Source organism: Salvelinus alpinus, chromosome 39 (genome assembly GCF_045679555.1).
Source record: "Salvelinus alpinus chromosome 39, SLU_Salpinus.1, whole genome shotgun sequence".
In the NCBI taxonomy this organism is placed as follows: Eukaryota; Metazoa; Chordata; class Actinopteri; order Salmoniformes; family Salmonidae; genus Salvelinus; species Salvelinus alpinus.
Window position 1 is genome coordinate 2,511,474 of NC_092124.1, and position 22,267 is coordinate 2,533,740.

The window sequence follows — 22,267 nt, forward strand, 5'->3', positions numbered from 1 at the left end:
ATACTAAAACTCTTTAACATCGTCCTTAGCTCTGGCATCTTCCCCAATATTTGGAACCAAGGACTGATCACCCAAATCCACAAAAGTGGAGACAAATTTGACCCCAATAACTACTGTGGAATATGCGTCAACAGTAACCTTGGGAAAATCCTCTGCATTATCATTAACAGCACATTTCCTCAATGAAAACAATGTACTGAGCAAATGTCAAATTGGCTTTTTACCAAATTACCGTACAACAGACATTTACATTTACATTTACATTTAAGTCATTTAGCAGACGCTCTTATCCAGAGCGACTTACAAATTGGTGCATTCACCTTATGATATCCAGTGGAACAACCACTTTACAATAGTGCATCTAACTCTTTTAAGGGGGGGGGGGGTTAGAAGGATTACTTTATCCTATCCTAGGTATTCCTTAAAGAGGTGGGGTTTCAGGTGTCTCCGGAAGGTGGTGATTGACTCCGCTGACCTGGCGTCGTGAGGGAGACCATGTATTCACCCTACTAATTGACAACCAAACAAACCAAAACAAAGGCAAAGTCTTCTCATGCTTTGTTGATTTCAAAAAAGCCTTCGACTCAATTTGGCATGAGGGTCTGCTATACAAATTGATGGAAAGTGGTGTTGGGGGTAAAACATACGACATTATAACATCCATGTACACAAACAACAAGTGTGCGGTTAAAATTGGCAAAAAACACACACATTTCTTCACACAGGGTCGTGGGGTGAGACAGGGATGCAGCTTAAGCCCCACCCTCTTCAACATATATATCAACGAATTGGCGCGGGCACTAGAACAGTCTGCAGCACCCGGTCTCACCCTACTAGAATCCGAAGTCAAATGTCTACTGTTTGCTGATGATCTGGTGCTTCTGTCACCAACCAAGGAGGGCCTACAGCAGCACCTAGATCTTCTGCACAGATTCTATCAGACCTGGGCCCTGACAGTAAATCTCAGTAAGACCAAAATAATGGTGTTCCAAAAAAGGTCCAGTCACCAGGACCACAAATTCCATCTAGACACCGTTGCCCTAGAGCACACAAAAAACTATACATACCTCGGCCTAAACATCAGCACCACAGGTAACTTCCACAAAGCTGTGAACGATCTGAGAGACAAGGCAAGAAGGGCCTTCTATGCCATCAAAAGGAACATAAATTTCAACATACCAATTAGGATCTGGCTAAAAATACTTGAATCAGTCATAGAGCCCATTGCCCTTTATGGTTGTGAGGTCTGGGGTCCGCTCACCAACCAAGATTTCACAAAATGGGACAAACACCAAATTGAGACTCTGCATGCAGAATTCTGCAAAAATATCCTCCGTGTACAACGTAGAACACCAAATAATGCATGCAGAGCAGAATTAGGCCGATACCCAATAATTATCAAAATCCAGAAAAGAGCCGTTAAATTCTACAACCACCTAAAAGGAAGCGATTCCCAAACCTTCCATAACAAAGCCATCACCTACAGAGAGATGAACCTGGAGAAGAGTCCCCTAAGCAAGCTGGTCCTAGGGCTCTGTTCACAAACACAAACACACCCCACAGAGCCCCAGGACAACAGCACAATTAGACCCAACCAAATCATGAGAAAACAAAAAGATAATTACTTGACACATTGGAAAGAATTAACAAAAAAACAGAGCAAACTAGAATGCTATTTGGCCCTAAACAGAGAGTACACAGTGGCAGAATACCTGACCACTGTGACTGACCCAAACTTAAGGAAAGCTTTGACTATGTACAGACTCAGTGAGCATAGCCTTGCTATTGAGAAAGGCCGCCGTAGGCAGACATGGCTCTCAAGAGAAGACAGGCTATGTGCACACTGCCCACAAAATGAGGTGGAAACTGAGCTGCACTTCCTAACCTCCTGCCCAATGTATGACCATATTAGAGAGACATATTTCCCTCAGATTACACAGATCCACAAAGAATTTGAAAACAAATCCAATTTTGATAAACTCCCATATCTACTGGGAGAAATTCCACAGTGTGCCATCACAGCAGCAATATTTGTGACCTGTTGCCACAAGAAAAGGGCAACCAGTGAAGAACAAACACCATTGTAAATACAACCCATATTTATGCTTATTTATTTTAACTTGTGTGCTTTAACCATTTGTACATTGTTACAACACTGTATATATATAATATAACATTTGTAATGTCTTTATTGTTTTGAAACTTCTGTATGTGTAATGTTTACTGTTAATTTGTATTGTTTATTTCACTTTTGTATAATATCTACCTCACTTGCTTTGGCAATGTTAACACATGTTTCCCATGCCAATAAAGCCCCTTGAATTGAATTGAATTGAATTGGGAGAGAGAGAGAGAGAGAGAGAGAGAGAGAGAGAGAGAGAGAGAGAGAGAGAGAGAGAGAGAGAGAGAGAGAGAGAGAGAGAGAGAGAGAGAGAGAGAGAGAGAGAGAGAGAGAGAGAGAGCGATCGAGAAGAGAAGAGAAGAGAGAGAAAGAGAAAGAGAGAGATATCGAGATGAGATAAAGAGAGAGAGAGAGGAAGGGAGCATAATCACTCAAAGGTTAGCGAGGTCTGGCTCAGTGTCCCAAATGAGGGGTGTGAGCGTCGCCGGGCAGACTGTGAGCTCAGCCAGCCGTCTGATAGGTCACCTCCCCACTCCCTGGATCAAACCGAGCAGAATAAAGAAAGGGGCAACATTGATTTGAGAGTGACTGTTCCTATGGGGGGGTAGGTAGGTAGAGAGAGAGAGAGAGAGAGAGAGAGAGAGAGACAGAGAGACAGAGAGACAGAGAGAGAGAGAGAGAGAGAGAGAGAGAGAGAGAGAGAGAGAGAGAGAGAGAGAGAGAGAGAGAGAGAGAGAGAGAGAGAGAGAGAGAGATTACAACACCTGTATAGGGGTGATGAGAAGTACAGGTAGCGAATCAAATGTCCCTGGCCAACCACTACAGGTACTCTGTTAACATCCTCCTCTCAATGACTTCTATTCTACTGTCCGCAGTTCCCGCTGTCAAACTCCACCATTAAATATGCATTTGGAGGGTGTAGGGGCACCTAATATCACAGCCAATGTACTCATTGCATCATTGTACATTACCAAGACCAAAAACTGAAATTACTGCCCTCCCAGTACTAAGACTTTTACACACTGGTGAATATATTGTGTCTGTCTGGAGAATGGACCCCCTTTCTTTTCTCATCCTCTGCTTTGTGGGGGTGGTTTGACAGGTACAAACCGTGTTTAAGAAGTGTATACTGCTCTCCCTTGTTTTGGATCTCTGCAGTGAGACGTTGGCCACAAAGTTGGCTTCATTCTGTCTTGCTGTTTGACCTTTGACTCACTTCGACAATGGTAGGAAGGTCTTCGCCGAACACTGTTTGTTTCCGAGGGGACAAGGGATTTAAATCCAATGTTTTTTACTTCACACTGTACTGCTGTGAATATATAAAGTGACTTTTATATCAGAAGATAATCTGTTAATGTGTTTGTTTGCTTACAGTGGGTGTTTTCCTTGCGTGTTTCTATGCTGAAAAAACACGTTTTCACGACGCATTGTGTTGTTGTGTCTGTCTGCCTGAGTGTCAATCTTTCTGCCTCCTTGTCTTTCTGCCTGCCTGCCTGCATGTCTGTCTTTCTGCCTGTATGCCTGCCTGTCTTTCTGCCTGTATGCCTGCCTGTCTGGCTGCCTGTATGCCTGCCTGTCTGGCTGCCTGTATGCCTGCCTGTCTGGCTGCCTGTCTGTCTGTCTGCAGGCCTGTCTGCCGTCCCGCGCCTCCCAGCTTGTTTTATTGTTTTTCTTCCAGTTAAGACCTACTAGCGGTTAATGCTATTCTCTGCAGATTGCTGGACTGACCCTCACATTTTCAAAGCCCTCTGCATTTCACCGGCGCCGCTGCCGGGTGGGGAACTTCAAAAAGACTCTCTCAAAGTCAAAGACACAACGAAAAGCAAAGAAGCCCTGTGCCTGATACTCTGGAGAGAATGCAATCAACAAATGTTCGATGCTGAGCTATGCATTTAGGTCAGCTGTGTGCTATTCAAACTATACAGCATCTGTGACTAGGAGACAAAAGAGCCAGTGTGTTCATCTTCAAAAGGTGGACCTACATTACAAAATGGCTGCTAAGCCTCTTGTTATGGAAAGGATTGTTGGTTTTGCGCCCGACCCGTGTCCTACTACTAAACTGCATTATCTGCATCGTGACGTAAATACAACTAAATACATGAAGACGAAGGTAGCCATGTGTTGTTAACATTAGAAACAAACATTTAAGTAGAACTATTTGAAGGCAGTCAATTTTGCAGCTCGTCCCGGTGCGGCGTAGTGATTCAGAGCAAAGGTCAGGCAGGGTGAGGTGGAAGCACAATGTTGCATCTGGGCGACATATCCTTCTAGTGACACATCACCAGGTTAATGACAGGATTAGGATCAATTAACATGATGGATGAACTGTCAGGGCCAGGCATTTTTGCTCATATGTCGTGCGTACTCTTGAACTCCAGCTGTAACTGACCCGCTAAACTATCGACGAGCACCCCGAAAACAAGGATGCTTTTGCTGAAGGGCAACGGTGACACTTAGGGCTGTTGCGTGGACCGTGTTACCGCCACACCGGCAGTAATGAGTCATGACCATAGTAAAATTCTAAGTGACCTCTAAGTGAAAGGTAATCTCCTCTTATGCACTCTGGACCTGCGTTAGTGGTACCCAACTTGCTAATGATCATCAGGTCAATAATGGCCGGGTACTCAGGGCTCTAGTTTCCCTCTAACCACTCTGGCGTCAATGCAAATGCAATCAAAAATCCCATCAAACACTTATCATCAAAACAGTATGTGCTTTTAAAACTCACCTCACAGTGATTGATCCATTTGAGGAAAGAAGTTCAACAGCAGGTTGAAACTGAGTGTAGAACATGGTCGCTGTGGATGTTGTTTCAAAGACAGACACATCGAAATGGACAGCGGACAAAGGTGATGATTAATTCAAAACGTCCATATGCATATTAGAGCATTTGCATATGCATAGGCCTATATATAAGAGCCCAAGCCCGGAGGAAAAACCCTGAATTAAAATAATGACTGTGGCATTATACAATATACAGCCTACTGCATATTACAAAAGGCAGAAGCACATAAAAAATACTGATTTAAGATATTTGGTACATAATTGGTCTAGGCTAAATTAAACAAATTCAGAGTTAGCTTCATTTATAGTGAATTTGTTTTTGAATAGTCTAGGGCACTTTTTTTATATTTTCATAATTAATAGGCCAACACCTTACTTTTAGCTACAGAATATCTCGCCACCGTGCATATCCATCTCCTCCCCTCTCTCCTTCATCCCTTGTCCAGCGAGCAGAGAGGGGCTGTCAACTTAATGATATATGTTTCGCTGTGAAAACATGTTAGCGTTGATGTTTTCACAGTTTTCGCTTGGTTTCCCAAATGATGCAACAGGGTTGGAGAGCCTATGGCATACAGAGTCTGGGTGGAATAGCACTTGTTGCAAAACAACCGGAGTAGCCTATCCAACATGAGCGAAATGAACTGGAGGCAAAGTGACCTCGCCCCTGTTCCTGCCCCTGTTCCTGCCCATTTGATAGTGGGCCATTCTAAATTGAAACTAATTTCACATATTAGTAAAGACGAGATTCAATTGAGAATAGTCTGATGGGTGAAAATAGGATCACCTGATGAGAGAACAGCTATGCGGCCCGAGGCAAGGAACATACGACCTAGCTTTTTGATGACTTTCTCAAATCACCAATAGCTTATAGTCACATCATGCAGCCCATATACTGTATCATTTGATTTATAAGGCATTCTATGGTTTGAATCATTCACAATTAAAATAACTCTAAATCTAGCATATAGGACCCATTTCAAATGATCACTTTTAGCTCAACATTGTGAAAAATATACTTTTTTATTGTATTCAGCTAAGTTCAGTTATATTATCCTTACTAAAATCATATAACATTAAAATAATGGCACGGGACTTCTAAGCATATCTTGTCTGCTAAATGTCAAAAAGCCTACAGTCTATGGCATGGAGCATAGCCAGATTCTTCATATCCGAATGTTTCTTTAGACCTGCCTAAAATAAATCATGGATTAAATGTGATGATGTATATTCAATTGATTTATTCAACTTATTTCAAATGTAGACGTTCCAAAGGCGCGCATCAGCGGCTTGTATGCGTGGAGGCATGGAGATTCTAAACGTGCTAGCTTAGCCCAGTACATTAGCTCAGTGCTGGGAGCAAGCTCACTGCTGCTATCTGCTGCTAACCCATGCCTGGCTGTGTATGGAAAGCCTCAGCGAGTATATGAGGCCCCGCGGTGCAGGATGAAATATGTTTGCCTTAGTTAATTGGGTTTAATGGTGGTCAGGCCGGGGCTGAGACAATGCTGCCCGGTCCCCATAGAGAGGGCCTTCAACCTGGAGCGGATACTGGCAAACACCCCTCCCTCTGGTTCTCCTTCACTCTATCCCTTTATCGCACACTACTTGTGGCTTTAAGTGCACTATATAATTGAATAGGATAATAGCAATTTCAGACACAGTTGAGAACTAGAGTTTCAGATGATGGAAAATGTCTTGAAAATATATATGTTGGTGTCCCTGAGCCCACATGGTAACAGGTTTAGTGGCTCTGAATACAAGTCGGTAGTAACACACATTGTGCTTGAAAAGTCAAAGTTTTCAAGACCTTCAAATTAATAGCATTTGAGCAAGGGAATAAACTTGAATGTGTCGTTGGTTTCCTAGCTAAAATAGAGACGGAACAATATTTTCATAGAGGCCCTCAAAGCTCTACAAGGCTTAACCACAGAGGCTGCTGGCAGCGACTGACTGCAAAACAAACCGGCATGTGGGCTTTACTTCGCTCATCAGGTGAGGAGAGGGGGAGCGCCAGGGAGGGAGGGAGCTGTGAGTCATGCTTGGGGAAACACACCGCTCGGGGGAGGGGTGACGGCGGGCACCCTCTCCGCTCACAGCCGGAGCTTTTTCAAGTCTCCGACTTTACCGTTATTTTCTACATATAAAATATGATCCTTCACTTCTTCCCGCCCGTTGAACCGTGGCGCCACAGAAGCTTTTTGCCGTTAAGTGTGTCATGGCGTTCTGCCCTCGGAACTGGAGCAGCTCCCATGACCGACGCCATCAACATCAGCACACACTTTTCTGGGCCTATATCGTCGGGCTCCCTCGCTCACTTTCCTGTTCCCCGCCATTTTTTTGTTGTTGATGTCGTTGTTGCCGTTTCGTATTGGTGACGTCGTTCTGTGGCTTTGTTGAATATTGCATCAGCTGAGAGACAGAGACAAAACATTTGGGAGCTGTGCCCGGGTCCCTTATGCTTAAGCATGAGCCAGTGATGTGGCAACGTGCTGATTGGAGAGTTTGTGGAGCAAATACATTCCGGTTGACGAATAGGACAACATTAGGGAGGGTCCAACACCGGTACCACAGCTCACTACTGGTTATTCTGGAGGGAACCAAAACAAGAATATTTTAAGACTCCTTCTCCCATCTTGGGATGTGACTCAATATTCAAATGCATGTATTTGCAATGGTCATTATCAGTCTGGAATTAATCCCAAAGACAGTCACAGTCATATGTAGATTGTGTCACAAGAAAAACAAATACGAGATTGCAACGACTCCATTCCTAGTACGACGAAACAGCGTTGATTTTCAAATCTTTGATTTCTCCCAGTAGAATTTCCATAGCATTTGCCATGGCATTGTTCTGTCACGGTAAAGACTGTGCTAATGTGAATGTTCGTTCATGTTTAGCCTTCAGGACTGGAATCATACAGCAGGCAGGCTGAGGGACTGACTGTACATTACGGTGGTATGGTGAATATTACTGATGACTAACTTGACACAGGGACAGAACACTAAGGAAGAGCCCAGCTGTGGGACCAGTGTGTCCGTGTGTGTGTGTGTGTGTGTGTGTGTGTGTGTGTGTGTGTGTGTGTGTGTGTGTGTGTGTGTGTGTGTGTGTGTGTGTGTGTGTGTGTGTGTGTGTGTGTGTGTGTGTGTGTGTTTGTGTGTCCGTGTGTGTGTGTGTTTTTGTGTCTGTGTGTGTGTGTGTTTTTGTGTCTGTGTGAGTGTGTGTGTGTGTGTGTGTGTGTGTGTTTGCGTGTGAGAGACAGATCGATAAAGGTGGGAGAAATAACAAGTGAGAGTGAGAAAGATAAAGAAATAGAAGGCACCAAGCCAAACCAGTCACAAGATTAGGAGTTTAAATACTCTTATGACTCCCCCATGCACACTTAGAAAAACCCTCAACCCTAAAGAACCCTTAAAGGGTTCATCAGGTGTCCCCATAGGAGAACGCTTTGACTAACCTTTTTTGGTTCCAAACAGAACCCTTTTGGTTCCAGGTAGAACCCACAGAAGGTTCTACATGAAACCCAAAAGAGTTATACATGGACCAAAAACGGTTCTACCTGGAACCAAAACGGGTTATCCTATGGGGAGAGCCAAAGTACCCTTACGGAACCCGTTTTTCTAAGAGTGTACAATTGAGTGCTTCAGCGTCTGCTTTTGGACAATAGCCGTCAACTTCTATAATGCACAAGTGAAACGCTCGCAAAGCACAAAGCAACAATGTCAGGAGGAATTTGGAGACATCTCAGTCCCGAATTTGACCTCACTGACCCTATTTGGCACAGTTACAGCCATATTGGGAAGGTGATGCTATTTCAGTGAAGACGACAAGAGAGAAGGGCGACTCATCATGTTAGATGCAAGCTGGAAGGTTGTCCATGCCATTCTAAAGACATTGGTTCATTTGAACAGGAAACAATTCTTGCTATAGGTATTTCTTTGAGGCAGCTTTGACAAATACCTTGGATTTCATCCAAAAATGCACCCTTTTCCCTATATAGTGCAGTACTTTTGACCAGGGCTCATAGGACTCATTCTGCTCAGGCAGAACGTTAGCAAAATCAAACCCTGAAACTCCATGGGACCGTAACTAATAAATACTTTTATTCAGGTGTAATCTCGAGACGTCTGTCGTACACTCAGCTCGCACCTGCAGCAGCTGACGCAAACGCGACAAGACAGTCCGAGGGATAAAGTCAGGGCTGCCTCCTTCAGATCGCAACAACGTCCTGTTTATCTCTGTGATAATAGATAACACCTGTGAGCACCAACGCTGCTGTCTGGAGGAATTACAGGGACAAGGATGAGGAACGGATATTGCTTTGGTGTGGAGAGTGGTTATTACATACACTGTGATTACAGGTGTTTTCTGTTTTCCCTAATGTGGTTGTGTGCTATGTACAGTAGGTTACTTTGTGTACTGTGCATTGCATTGTGCATGTGTTCTGTGTAGACTGTAGAGCCCAAAGCTGACGTGGTTATGAGTTTCAGTCACTTCATAACCTTCTATTTATTTAACCAGCATGGGGAACATTGTGCAGTACAATCAATGTTCCATTGATCTTCTGCAGCAACCTCTCAGGGTAAAATTGTATTTGAAAAAATAAATAAACTGTTTTTGTTTTCCAAGAACAAGCATGTGGCTCTCCACGTGAACATTTCAAGTACAATACTGAATGAAAAAAATATCCCATATCCCGCCCTACAGTACCCTGGCCTAACATTGTGGTAACCCCCCCAAGCTAACCTCCTGGTAACTCCCCAAGCTAACCTCATGGTAACCCCCCAAGCTAACCTCCTGGTAACCCCCCAAGCTAACCTCCTGGTAACCCCCCAAGCTAACCACCAGGTAACCCCCCAAGCTAACCTCCTGGTAACCCCCCCAAGCTAACCACCAGGTAACCCCCCAAGCTAACCTCCTGGTAACCACCCAAGCTAACCTCCTGGTAATCCCCCAAGCTAACCTCCTGGTAAACCCCTAAGCTAACCTCCTGGTAAATCCCCAAGCTAACATCCTGTTAACCCCCCCAAGCTAACCTCCTGGTAAACCCCCCAAGCTAACCTCCTGGTAACCCCCCCAAGCTAACCTCCTGGTAACCCCCCAAGCTAACCTCCTGGTAACTCCCCAAGCTAACCTCCTGGTAACCCCCAAGCTAACTTCCTGGTAACCCCCCAAGCTAACCTCCTGGTAACCCCCCAAGCTAACCTCCTGGTAACCCCCCAAGCTAACCTCCAGGTAATCCCCCAAGCTAACCTCCTGGCAACCCTCCAAGCTAACCTCCTGGTAACCCCCCAAGCTAACCTCCAGGTAATCCCCCAAGCTAACCTCCTGGTAACCCCCCAAGCTAACTTCCTGGTAACCCCCCAAGCTAACCTACTGGTAACCCCCCAAGCTAACTTCCTGGTAACCCCCCAAGCTAACCTACTGGTAACCCCCCAAGCTAACCTCCTGGTAACCCCCCAAGCTAACCTCCAGGTAATCCCCCAAGCTAACCTCCTGGTAACCCTCCAAGCTAACCTCCAGGTAACCCCCCCAAGCTAACCCCCAGGTAACCCCCCCAAGCTAACCTCCTGGTAACCCCCCCAAGCTAACCTCCTGGTAACCCCCCAAGCTAACCTCCAGGTAACCCCCCCAAGCTAACCTCCTGGTAATCCCCCAAGCTAACCTCCTGGTAACCCCCCAAGCTAACCTCCTGGTAACCCCCCAAGCTAACCTCCTGGTAACCCCCCAAGCTAACCTCCAGGTAATCCCCCAAGCTAACCTCCTGGTAACCCCCCAAGCTAACCTTCAGGTAACCCCCAAGCTAACCTCCTGGTAAACCCACCAAGCTAACCTCCTGGTAACCCCCCCAAGCTAACCTCCTGGTAACCCCCCAAGCTAACCTCCTGGTAACTCCCCAAGCTAACCTCCTGGTAACCCCCAAGCTAACTTCCTGGTAACCCCCCAAGCTAACCTCCTGGTAACCCCCCAAGCTAACCTCCTGGTAACCCCCCAAGCTAACCTCCAGGTAATCCCCCAAGCTAACCTCCTGGCAACCTTCCAAGCTAACCTCCTGGTAACCCCCCAAGCTAACCTCCAGGTAATCCCCCAAGCTAACCTCCTGGTAACCCCCCAAGCTAACTTCCTGGTAACCCCCCAAGCTAACCTACTGGTAACCCCCCAAGCTAACTTCCTGGTAACCCCCCAAGCTAACCTACTGGTAACCCCCCAAGCTAACCTCCAGGTAATCCCCCAAGCTAACCTCCTGGTAACCCTCCAAGCTAACCTCCAGGTAACCCCCCCAAGCTAACCTCCAGGTAACCCCCCCAAGCTAACCTCCTGGTAACCCCCCCAAGCTAACCTCCTGGTAACCCCCCAAGCTAACCTCCAGGTAACCCCCCCAAGCTAACCTCCTGGTAATCCCCCAAGCTAACCTCCTGGTAACCCCCCAAGCTAACCTCCTGGTAACCCCCCAAGCTAACCTCCTGGTAACCCCCCAAGCTAACCTCCAGGTAATCCCCCATGCTAACCTCCTGGTAACCCCCCAAGCTAACCTTCAGGTAACCCCCAAGCTAACCTCCTGGTAACCCCCCAAGCTAACCTCCTGGTAACCCCCCAAGCTAACCTCCAGGTAACCCCCCCAAGCTAACCTCCTGGTAACCCCCCCAAGCTAACCTCCAGGTAATCCCCCAAGCTAACCTCCTGGTAACCCCCCAAGCTAACCTCCAGGTAACCCCCCCAAGCTAACCTCCAGGTAACCCCCCCAAGCTAACCTCCTGGTAACCCCCCAAGCTAACCTCCAGGTAACCCCCCCAAGCTAACCTCCTGGCAACCCCCCAAGCTAACCTCCTGGTAACCCCCCAAGCTAACCTCCAGGTAATCCCCCAAGCTAACCTCCTGGTAACCCCCCAAGCTCGATTCAGAATAAGGCGGACCTGCAACTGTACTGACAGAGGCTGATGCCGTTCTGCAACCAAACAATGAACGAAGCCGACGGTGCTCACTCCTCGAGAACGCCACAAGGCAGCTCCAAGGTCACGGAAGAGGTGCTTCACCTCGGACCCCGAGCATTGAGGCATGACCGAGGGAGCAGAGGACGCTAGGACGGATGCGCCTCTTCAGATTTCCCGAAGAAAAGAGAGACGTTTGAAGATAATTGGATGTAGGAGTCATAAGCATAGACGAAGGAGTATTAGAATGAACACATCCGATGTCTATGGTCAAGAGCTTGTCCGCTATTATTATTAGACTGTGATGGGTTTGGATGTATGAGCTTTAACTGTTAATCATCATTAGTTATATTATTAATCATTAGTTATAATAGAGACATGAGGGGTGCCGTAATTAAGCTTGGGAGGGGCTGAGTGCAGGGGAGAAAGTCGCATGTGGCAGTACTGATAAGGGGAGGAACCGTTTATTTCCCATATCACTCAGCCCCCTGCTTAGCAATAATGATGCAATGTTTAGCGATAAGGAGGAGACTCCACCCAAAGCGGGGTATGTATACTACCACGAGTGGAATCATGTCTTTGTCGATTCAGCTGTTCGATCCTCAGGGGAGAATAAACTGGGTTTATGCTTTCACAGCGTCCGTCGAACTATAATAATTACAACCAAACAACTGTTAATCGAAAACATATGGACAATAAAGTTCAAGTTAATCTGTTTCTATACATGTTTTTGAAGTTCAACGTTTTTAAATCGAGTTGTACTGGCTGTACTGTACCATTCGCCTGACCAGAGGATACATGTCCATTACACGTATACTCGATATATATTACGTGGCTATAGCTGTGTTCATAAAGACATGATTTCGCCCTCTATTTTTAGACCAAGGGGATGAGAGAGGAATATAATCATTCATTGTGATCCCTTGATTGATGCTTCCTCAATACTCCTGATAAATTTGGATATGTGCATACATTTGAATATGTCATGTGTTGGGATACTTAGGCATTTCAGTTGGCCTTAAAATATGTACATTTTAAGTGATATGAAAGAGAAATGGGGGAAGTGATGAGAAGTGTTGCCCTTTCAGGTCACTTCTGGACTCTTAAGAGTTCATAAACTCGGTCCCTTGGACATATATCGGTATTAAGTCGTTGACGGCATAATGTCTGTATTGTAACTCTATTTCAATTCGTACAGACAGCTGCCTTCCTCTTGCTTCTTTAGCTAGTGAGCCCTGAGACAGAGAAAAACCATCTATTTCTATTCTGTGCTATTGCTTTAAATTCACAAAGTGTTGGGATTACCAAGGGCAAAATATGTCTTTCAAAGTCAAATAAGGGCTATCCGAAGAGCTATAGAGTTATCCGACACTCAATGCCCACACTTTTGTTGTTGTTGAACGCTTCCTTTCAACAGAATGTGTGTGCGGTTGGCATAGTTAAATCAGTCTGCAGTATATCGATGGCACACATTGTGCCATGAAGGCTGACAAACAACATTCTCTCTCTCTCTCTCTCTCTCTCTCTCTCTCTCTCTCTCTCTCTCTCTCTCTCTCTCTCTCTCTCTCTCTCTCTCTCTCTCTCTCTCTCTCTCTCTCTCTCTCTCTCTCTCTCTCTCTCTCTCTCTCTCTCTCTCTCTCTCTCTCTCTCTCTCTCTCTCTCTCTCTCTCTCTCTCTCTCTCTCTCTCTCTCTCTCTCTCTCTCTCTCTCTCTCTCTCTCAATTCAATTTCAATTTCAATTCAAGGGGCTTTATTGGCATGGGAAACATGTGTTAACATTGCCAAAGCAAGTGAGGTAGGTAATATACAAAAGTCAAATAAACAATAAAAATGAACAGTAAACATTACACATACAGAAGTTTCAAAACAATAAAGACATTACAAATGTCATATTATCTATATGCAGTGTTGTAACAATGTACAAATGGTTAAAGCACACAAGTTAAAATAAATAAACATAAATATGGGTTGTATTTACAGTGGTGTTTGTTCTTCACTGGTTGCCCTTTTCTTGTGGCAACAGGTCACAAATCTTGCTGCTGTGATGGCACACTGTGGAATTTCACCCAGTAGATATGGGAGTTTATCAAAATTGGATTTGTTTTCGAATTCTTTGTGGATCTGTGTAATCTGAGGGAAATATGTCTCTCTAATATGGTCATACATTGGGCAGGAGGTTAGGAAGTGCAGCTCAGTTTCCACCTCATTTTGTGGGCAGTGTGCACATAGCCTGTCTTCTCTTGAGAGCCATGTCTGCCTACGGCGGCCTTTCTCAATAGCAAGGCTATGCTCACTGAGTCTGTACATAGTCAAAGCTTTCCTTAAGTTTGGGTCTCTCTCTCTCTCTCTCTCTCTCTCTCTCTCTCTCTCTCTCTCTCTCTCTCTCTCTCTCTCTCTCTCTCTCTCTCTCTCTCTCTCTCTCTCTCTCTCTCTCTCTCTCTCTCTCTCTCTCTCTCTCTCTCTCTCTCTCTCTCTCTCTCTCTCTCTCTCTCTCTCTCTCTCTCTCTCTCTCAGTTTTCTCTATTTAGTTTTCTCTATTTAGTTTTCTCTATTTAGTTTTCTCTATTTAGTTTTCTCTATTTAGTTTTCTCTATTTAGTTTTGCCTGGTGCCTGTGTAGCTGCGGGTTATATTTTTGTCCTTAGCCGAGGAACACGAGCTCAGGGGATGTCTCGCTCTAATCATCTTTTTCACTTGTGGAATCTCTGTGACAAACACAGTCTGACTGCAACCCGACACAGCTTCTGGCTGATGAAGTTTTATTTGAACAAAGGTGTGCATTAACAGGAGAGCTCAAATGTGAGAAAATCAAAAGTGTGTGTATGGGTGTGTGTGCCTTTCATTAAAAGACAATTACAGCAGTCTCTATCACACGGGTCGCGGGGCACTATGGAGGAGAGCAGAGCAGGAACAGATGCCTAGCCTTCACTGGGGGACCTCCTGGGGGCCTCGCGGCTTAACGCAAAGACACACACACACACACACACTCTCTCTCTCTCTCTGCTACAAAGATAGCACTAGTGTATCCTGTTGAATAGTCACTTTGCCCCTACCTATATGTACATATCTACCTCAATTACCTCGTACCCCTGCACATTGACTCGGTACTGGTACCCTGTGTATATAGCCAAGTTATCATTACTCCTTGTGTATTTATTCCTTGTGTTATTATCTTTATATAATTGTTATATTTTTCTCTCTGCATTGTTGGGAAGTCTACACTGTTTGTCTACACCTGTTGTTTACGAGGCATGTGACAAATGACATTTGATTTGATTTGACCCCTCACCTTCGGTATGTGTGTATCACGTCGTTAAAGACACACGTACGCACACATACGAATGAGTCTGCCGACGCACCCCCTTACAACACGCACGCACACACACACACATATTGAGCACACAAGGAGGACACATTCCTCTAATTTAGAACAAAAATACACGTGCATAGTTTATTTGAGCAACATGAGATGGAAGGAAGTTCCATGCAATAAGGGCTCTATATAATACAGTATGTTTTCTTGAATTTGTTCTGGATTTGGGGACTATGAAAAGACCCCTGGTGGCATGTATGGTGGGGTAAGTGTGTGTGTCAGAGCTGTGTGTAAGTTGACAATGCAAACGATTTGGGATTTTCAACACATTAATGTTTCTTATAAAAAGAAGAAGTGATGCAGTCAGTCTCTCCTCAACTCTCCTCAACACTTAGCCAAGAGAGACTGGCATACATAGTATTTATATCAGCCCTCTGATTACAATTAAGAGCAAAACGTGCCACTCTGTTCTGGGCCAGCTGCAGCTTAAATAGGTCTTTCCTTGCAGCACTGGACAGCACTGGACAATAATCAACATAAGACAAAACTAGATCCTGCAGAACTTGCTTTTTGGAGTGTGGTGTCAAAAAAGCAGAGCATCTCTTTATTACGGACAGACCTCTCCCCATCTTTGCAACCATTGAATCTATATTTTTTGACCATGACAGTTTACAATCTAAGGTAACGCCAAGTAATTTAGTCTCCTCAACTTGTTCAACACCCACACCATTCATTACCAGATTCAGCTGAGGTCTAGCACTTAAGGAACGATTTGTACCAAATACAATGCTCTTAGTTTTAGAGATGTTCAGGACCAGCTTATTACTGACCACACATTCCAAAACTGATAAGGGGAGAGAGCCATGGATTAGCGATGAAGGGCGTCGAGGTCAGGTCAGGTCACATTAAGGGAAAAGGAAAAGTTTATGGCCCGTAGGGGACTCCACCCAAAGTGAGGTACATATACACCACTTTTGTAAACATGTTTTGGTCCGTTCAGCTGCTCGATCCTCTGGGAAGAATAAACTTGGTTTGATGCTTTCATAGTGTCCGTCGAGTTCTTACTCTGATAATTAGAACCTAAAAGTTGGCGCTGCGAGCAGTGTTCACCGTGATTTGCAGTCAAACCAGAGAGTCCAGATCAGTGGCGCAGGAGCTGCAATCAAACAAGGTAGGCACAGTTGCTACACCTGTTCCCACTCATTTTGACATCTTGGGGAGATGAGACTCGAAGGCTGAACAATTATAGGATACGGACCTAGAAAGCCTGAGTATATTCAGAAGGCCCATTGAGTAACGACCGGTCGTAGCTTTAAAAAGAGAAAGTCCAAAGCAGGATAGTTCCTGTAGAGGTTAAAACTCATAGATAGAGAGTAAGTCCAGAGCAGGATAGTTCCTGTAGAGGGTAAAACTCATAGATAGAGAGTAAGTCCAGAGCAGGATAGTTCCTGTAGAGGGTAAAACTCATAGATAGAGTAAGTCCAGAGCAGGATAGTTCCTGTAGAGGGTAAAATTCATAGATAGAGAGTAAGTCCAGAGCAGGATAGTTCTTGTAGAGGGTAAAACTCATAGATAGAGAGTAAGTCCAGAGCAGGATAGTTCCTGTATAGGGTAAAACTCAAAGATAGAGAGTAAGTCCAGAGCAGGATAGTTTCCTGTAGAGGTTCAAACTCATAGATAGAGAGTAAGTTCCCGAGCAGGTGGTCCTGTGGAGGGTAAAACCTTAGTGTAGGTAACCTTAGTTATCAGCCAGACCCGTAAGGACGGTGAAGGCCGCAGTGGCCATGCGGCAGTAGAGTGAGTGTGGATGGATAAATTGACATGCTTGTGTACTAGGATAAAATGGTGTCATTCAGGGTTAGAAGAAAAGCAATACGATATTCGAAAGCTATTGGATTTGGGTGTATTAGCAGTAGCAATAAAGAGAGGTTGTTTTTATGTCTTGTTGGGGTGGGGATCCGTGACAGATTATGTGGAAATAGGAAGACAAGTGGGAATAATTTTGGCAATGTGTGTTATCAACAACAGTGATATTTGAGGCGCAACACTGGAATAAGACATTAGGTCATCCGTATTCTCCAGTAATACATTTGCAGAAGCTTTAGTATTGGTTCTGATATAAGGTGTTAAGTGCCGTAACCAATTAATAGGCACAAATATAATAACTATTCTTAGATTAAGTGGGTAGCGCTACCTTGGAAAATAGTTAATAGAAGGTGTGTATTATAGACGGGAGTGAAGAAATCTAAACTCCCTGGACACCGTCGGGAGAGGATTGGAAATAATAACTATTGAAACAGACGGCCCCAATTCTCCCTGTACAGCGGAGGTAGGGGACTTTAATAAAGCCATGGAGGCGCTGAAAGAAGCGCACAAGCATTCAACCAATTCGGCTCGAATACGGGAAGAAATTGGGAAAAATTGGGCAACAATACCCTGCTGACGGAGAATTCTAATCAAATAAAGAATTCAGGGAGGCAATTATGACTTGGCACAATGACATAAAACCAGAATCAAAAGCTCAATATACCAGCATTTTCATGTCAGCATTAAATCAACAAAAAATACAAAAACCGATAAACCCGGAATTAGTAGACGTACTCAGCTACAGAAAGACTGGGTATGCGAGTACATTGATATCATTTGCACTTCGGTTTTGATGGCAGGTTTTGAAACCTGTGATCAAAACGGCAATTGCGGGGGTAGTGGATGAAATAGAGAAGGATGCTTTGAGAGTGGAATACAACTCCGCTCACTTCGCAGACGTGCGAGGGCTTAATACGGCCAGTGGTTTTAATGGCCAAGGTAAGATAAAGAAGCAAAAAAAACATCAAGATGTAGGGAGATAGATCTCTGTTTTAGATGTTGGGCATTGGAAGAATGAGTGTAGAAGTGGGAATGGAGCCTGCTGCATTCAGAGGAAATGCTGCCATGCAAGCGTTTGCATCTTTTTCAAAAGAGCAACAACAAATCCTCCGGGAAGTAGCAGGGCAGAACACTTTCACATAGCAGTGTATGGCCTCTGTACGGTCGATAGTGGTTCATAGAGATGACAGTTTCTACGTGAAGGAAGACGTATGAGATCACGTCTTAGACAACTTTTTAATAGATGCCAGGGAACAAATATTGCCGATTCCTAATGATGAGAAATAGGCTAAATTTGCCACAGGAAAAAGTATTTTGTGTTGAAGAATCTAGGTGAAATGCCAGGGGGATGGATTCTAAAGAGGTAACAAATTAAAATGATCTGGTCAAACACTCCTCGCAAACTTTTTAATTTAAGTTTTTAATCTCATGAGACATTTTATGTTGTTTTATTATGAAATAGATTTACATCTTATTCTGAATTAGATTTCTAGAATGGAAAGGGGTCACGAGGAATTAGCATAGGGATTACCAACCCTAAAATTAACTTTTCATTTTTTTAGTTCATGAACATGGTGGGGCGGTGGTTCATGAGAATCTTGTGGAAAAGAGACCAGTGAATGTTAGACTCGGTGGCGAGATAATGTCGCCATGTCTAAGGGTAGTACATGCTAAATAAAGGGATGGGTGGATGAAAACGTTTAATGATTGGAGTAAGGACAGTGGATTTACCATTATCATCTTTGGTTTATAATTAATACTTTTGGATTGCTGATTAAGATGTAGCATAGTGAATGCTAACAAAATGTACACTTTCTTTTCCAGAAGAGGAGGGGGGTTTCATTATCTCTCGTTGGAATGTTCCCCGAGACTGTGATCTTGAGGAGAGCAGTTAGTGATATTCGACAGTTTTAAGTATAAAAGTATCTGGAGTAAGCCATAAACGGAGTTCCCCCGATAAGTAAGGCCTGTTGATGTGTGTTTTTGACCTACGGTTTACCACACACACCAGCACGCACAAACAACTTACCGGTTATGAATATGCGTTAGTGGTGTTGATACTGTGGGATTTATTTTGTGGGATCTTTTCAATTTGGTTTTAAAGTGGGTATGCAGAATTATGGAAATGTTTGAAATGTTTGAAATGGTTTCTGAAGGACAGGGAAATAAAAGGGAGATGGAATATTTATTGGTGTCGATTGCCCTGTATCCTGACGTTCTGGTGAGGCCTGATCAATCTCACTAGAAATTATTGGGATTTAAATATATAATGAATGAGAAACACCAGTCTCTATTCCATTTTACCATTACTTTATGAGATACCATTATTTCCTTATGGAGTTATCTAAGTTTACGGGTTATTCAAATTTGTTTTTATTTTATTTAACATGTGGTGTTGTTTGTTTTTGAATCACAATGTGAATCATGTGTTCAAAGGGGAAATTGCCAGTTCCCTGGGGCCCTGGGTGCCCTGGTCTTTGGGTAAATATACAAATGTATTTTGTTCAGTCTGCATACAGAAGGAAAAATATATGTTTATGAGGGTTGACAGTTACTCCAAATGGATTGTGATATGTGTATGGCTGATTTCATTTTTTGTCTTTGTTTCGATACAAATTTCACCAGATTGGGACTGCTGGAGTGTGGGATTCCCCGAGGGTTAGGGTGCTAACTCACAGATCTGGTTACTCTTCCGAGAGGTCGCCAGTAAAATAAGGGAGTATGAACTAAGTTAGAAAATGGTTTCAACAGTAATATTGTGCTGTCAAACTGCCTGGGAGCTCCTCAGTGGTGAAACTCCTCCTCCTTCAATCAGTGGTGAACCAGGTGGAACAAATCTTCCAGGCAATCTGGGCGTGCCAGCACCTGGCTCTGCTGTTGTCTTTAGAACGCAGTGAAAGGAGCATTTATAGCACCACAAGACCAAGGAAACTTCATCTATGTGATCAAGGTGACTGTGCAAGTCCAAGCCCTTCACAAAACTGTGAAAGACAGCCGGTAAGCGCCATATTGGCCATGTTTTGTTAGACTGACTTAAGCAGTGCACTGCTAATGATACTCTGGAAAACACAGACTTAACTCTTAACTTTGATAGGACTTTTGCAGTGGTATTTATAACTTCAAATGTTGTTTGTGTGGTATAAAGTAAGAAGAGCCAAATTCATTGTTGATAGAACTTGTTTGAAATGGTTAAAAGTAAGTTAAACTTTGTAGAAATCTTAGTAAACCAAGTTCTTAATTCAGTAACAAATGTATAGTCTGGAAAATCTTTGGCTAAAAGATGTGGGATTTGTCTGCTTAACTGCTGATTAGAAAATAAGTGTGGTTTTTTGCTACTAGAGGTATTTTGAATGTGTTTGGCTAAAATGCAAATTTGGATAAAAGTGTACTGATTCTGCTCATTTGATTAAAAATGGTGGGTTTCTATTTTGGGAAACATTTGCTTAACAGTGGAAACCTTGTATTTGATAATGGCAGAAATGTGTTTCTGAGGTGGATGTGGATAATTTTGTGTATTTAATTAGGCTGGCAACTCAAATAGTAACTTGTATTTGTCATCTCTTTTTTGAGGTTTTTCACCTGTTTACTGCCAACCAAAGAATGGTAAATAAAAGACAAGCAACTGATTCTATGGCTGTTTATTGAGTGAAATCCAGTTAAAATCTTCACGTGGAGGGATTGTCCTTTTCAAGTGGGGAATTGCACAAGAAAGAGGTCAAAACTTGACAGTGAAAAACCGTGGCTCAAGACTGGAAAAGGACCAGAAAAGTGACCACACGTGTCCAGAGAGACAAGTAAAGACTGTTCCCGCCTGCTGCTGTGATTGAAATGGCTGATTCATTACTGGTGGAGCAGCTAAAGACCGCAAGGACATCAGCGAAGCGTCAGTTTTCCCGTCTGGCCAATAATGTGCTACGAATGCATACAATGATGTCAGAAGAGGAGCTCAGAGACAATTTTAGGAAGCTCACTGCAGAAGCTGGCAAAGTCCTGGAAGCCAACGATGATGTAGAGGGGCAATGTATTGAAGAAAACTCTGATGCAGAGGAGTTGAGCGAGCAGCAGAAGTCTGACTTGGTCAAAACAGCCAATGAGTGTGAGAAAAAACTGCAAGAGCTAAAGGACCTCATACAAAAGACATTGTGGGCCAATTTCGGGGAATATGAACTGACAGAAGCAATTACAACAGCAGAGTCGCAAGCAGAAAACGTGGGAGCTGTGGACCCAAGTAAAAACCCAGATGCATATCTCTTCATGATCGGACAACTAGAGAAACTTGTGAAGGCTGCGAAGGAGGTGCATAAACATTGGAAGTGCTGGGCCCCCCCAGCAGAGCAACAACATTTCCAGAGTCGTATCAAAGACCTTGAAACTATCCTGCCAAATCTCACAATAAGACAAGCAGACTTTACAGGGGCACACGTTAGAGGAGAAACCAGCAGATTGAGTACTACTTCAAACAGTTCTGTGGCCACACCAGCAATTAAATTAAAGCCTGCTGCCCTCCCAAAGTTTTCTGGCATCCGCCGAGAGTTTCACCGGTGGAAAAAAGACTGGGAAGCGCTCCAGATGCAGGGAGAACCTACTGGATCCAGAGAGGTTAAAAAGTTCCAACTTCTCGACAGTGTGGATGAGAAGACCATACGAGACCTTCACCTTACAACTTACACAACTGCTGAGGAGGTTTTCCGGGTCTTGGAGAACCGCTTTGGAAATAAGACAACTATAGCCCTTGAGATAGTAGAAGAGCTCCAAAGACTCCAAGCAGTTAAAGGTAACCAGCCCAGGAGGATTGTTGAGCTCATCCAATCTGTAGAAAAAGCCCTGGTCGATCTGAACGAGCTTGGCAAGACCGGTGCTATAAAGAACCCTCTTGTAACAAAGACAATAGAGAGTAAACTTCCTGATGGCCTGAAGAAGGAATGGCTTCTTCATGTAGCTGGCAAAGGTGATGAAGCTGAAGAAGACAAGCGATTTGACTACCTCCACAAGTTTCTTCAAGGTCAAGAAGCCATCTATGAGAAGCTGGACCAACTGAGAGAGGAGGAACCAAAACCGAAATCTGAACCTCGGCAAGCTCGAACCAGAACCTCCACCCAACTAAGCGACCAGGCTCAAGGATGTGTGGTCTGCGGAGACTGCAAGCATAAGAAAAGGCTATATTTCTGCCAAAAGTTTCGCACGCTTAAGCTGTCAGAGAAAAGAGATGCTGTCAGGAAGCTGAGAGCCTGCAAAAGATGCCTGGAGATTCACAAG

The 22,267-nt window shown here is 44.1% G+C and overlaps 1 protein-coding gene and 1 long non-coding RNA gene across 3 annotated transcripts in view; one reads left to right on the top strand and one right to left on the bottom strand.

Moving 5' to 3' along the window:
• Positions 1-22,267, bottom strand: part of LOC139566646 (catenin alpha-2) — a 756,349-nt gene that overhangs the window by 373,204 nt on the left and 360,878 nt on the right. The window lies entirely within an intron of this gene.
• Positions 19,915-20,637, top strand: LOC139566880 (uncharacterized). Its single transcript, XR_011673178.1, has 2 exons — positions 19,915-20,008; positions 20,582-20,637. It is a non-coding gene; the product is annotated as an uncharacterized lncRNA (long non-coding RNA).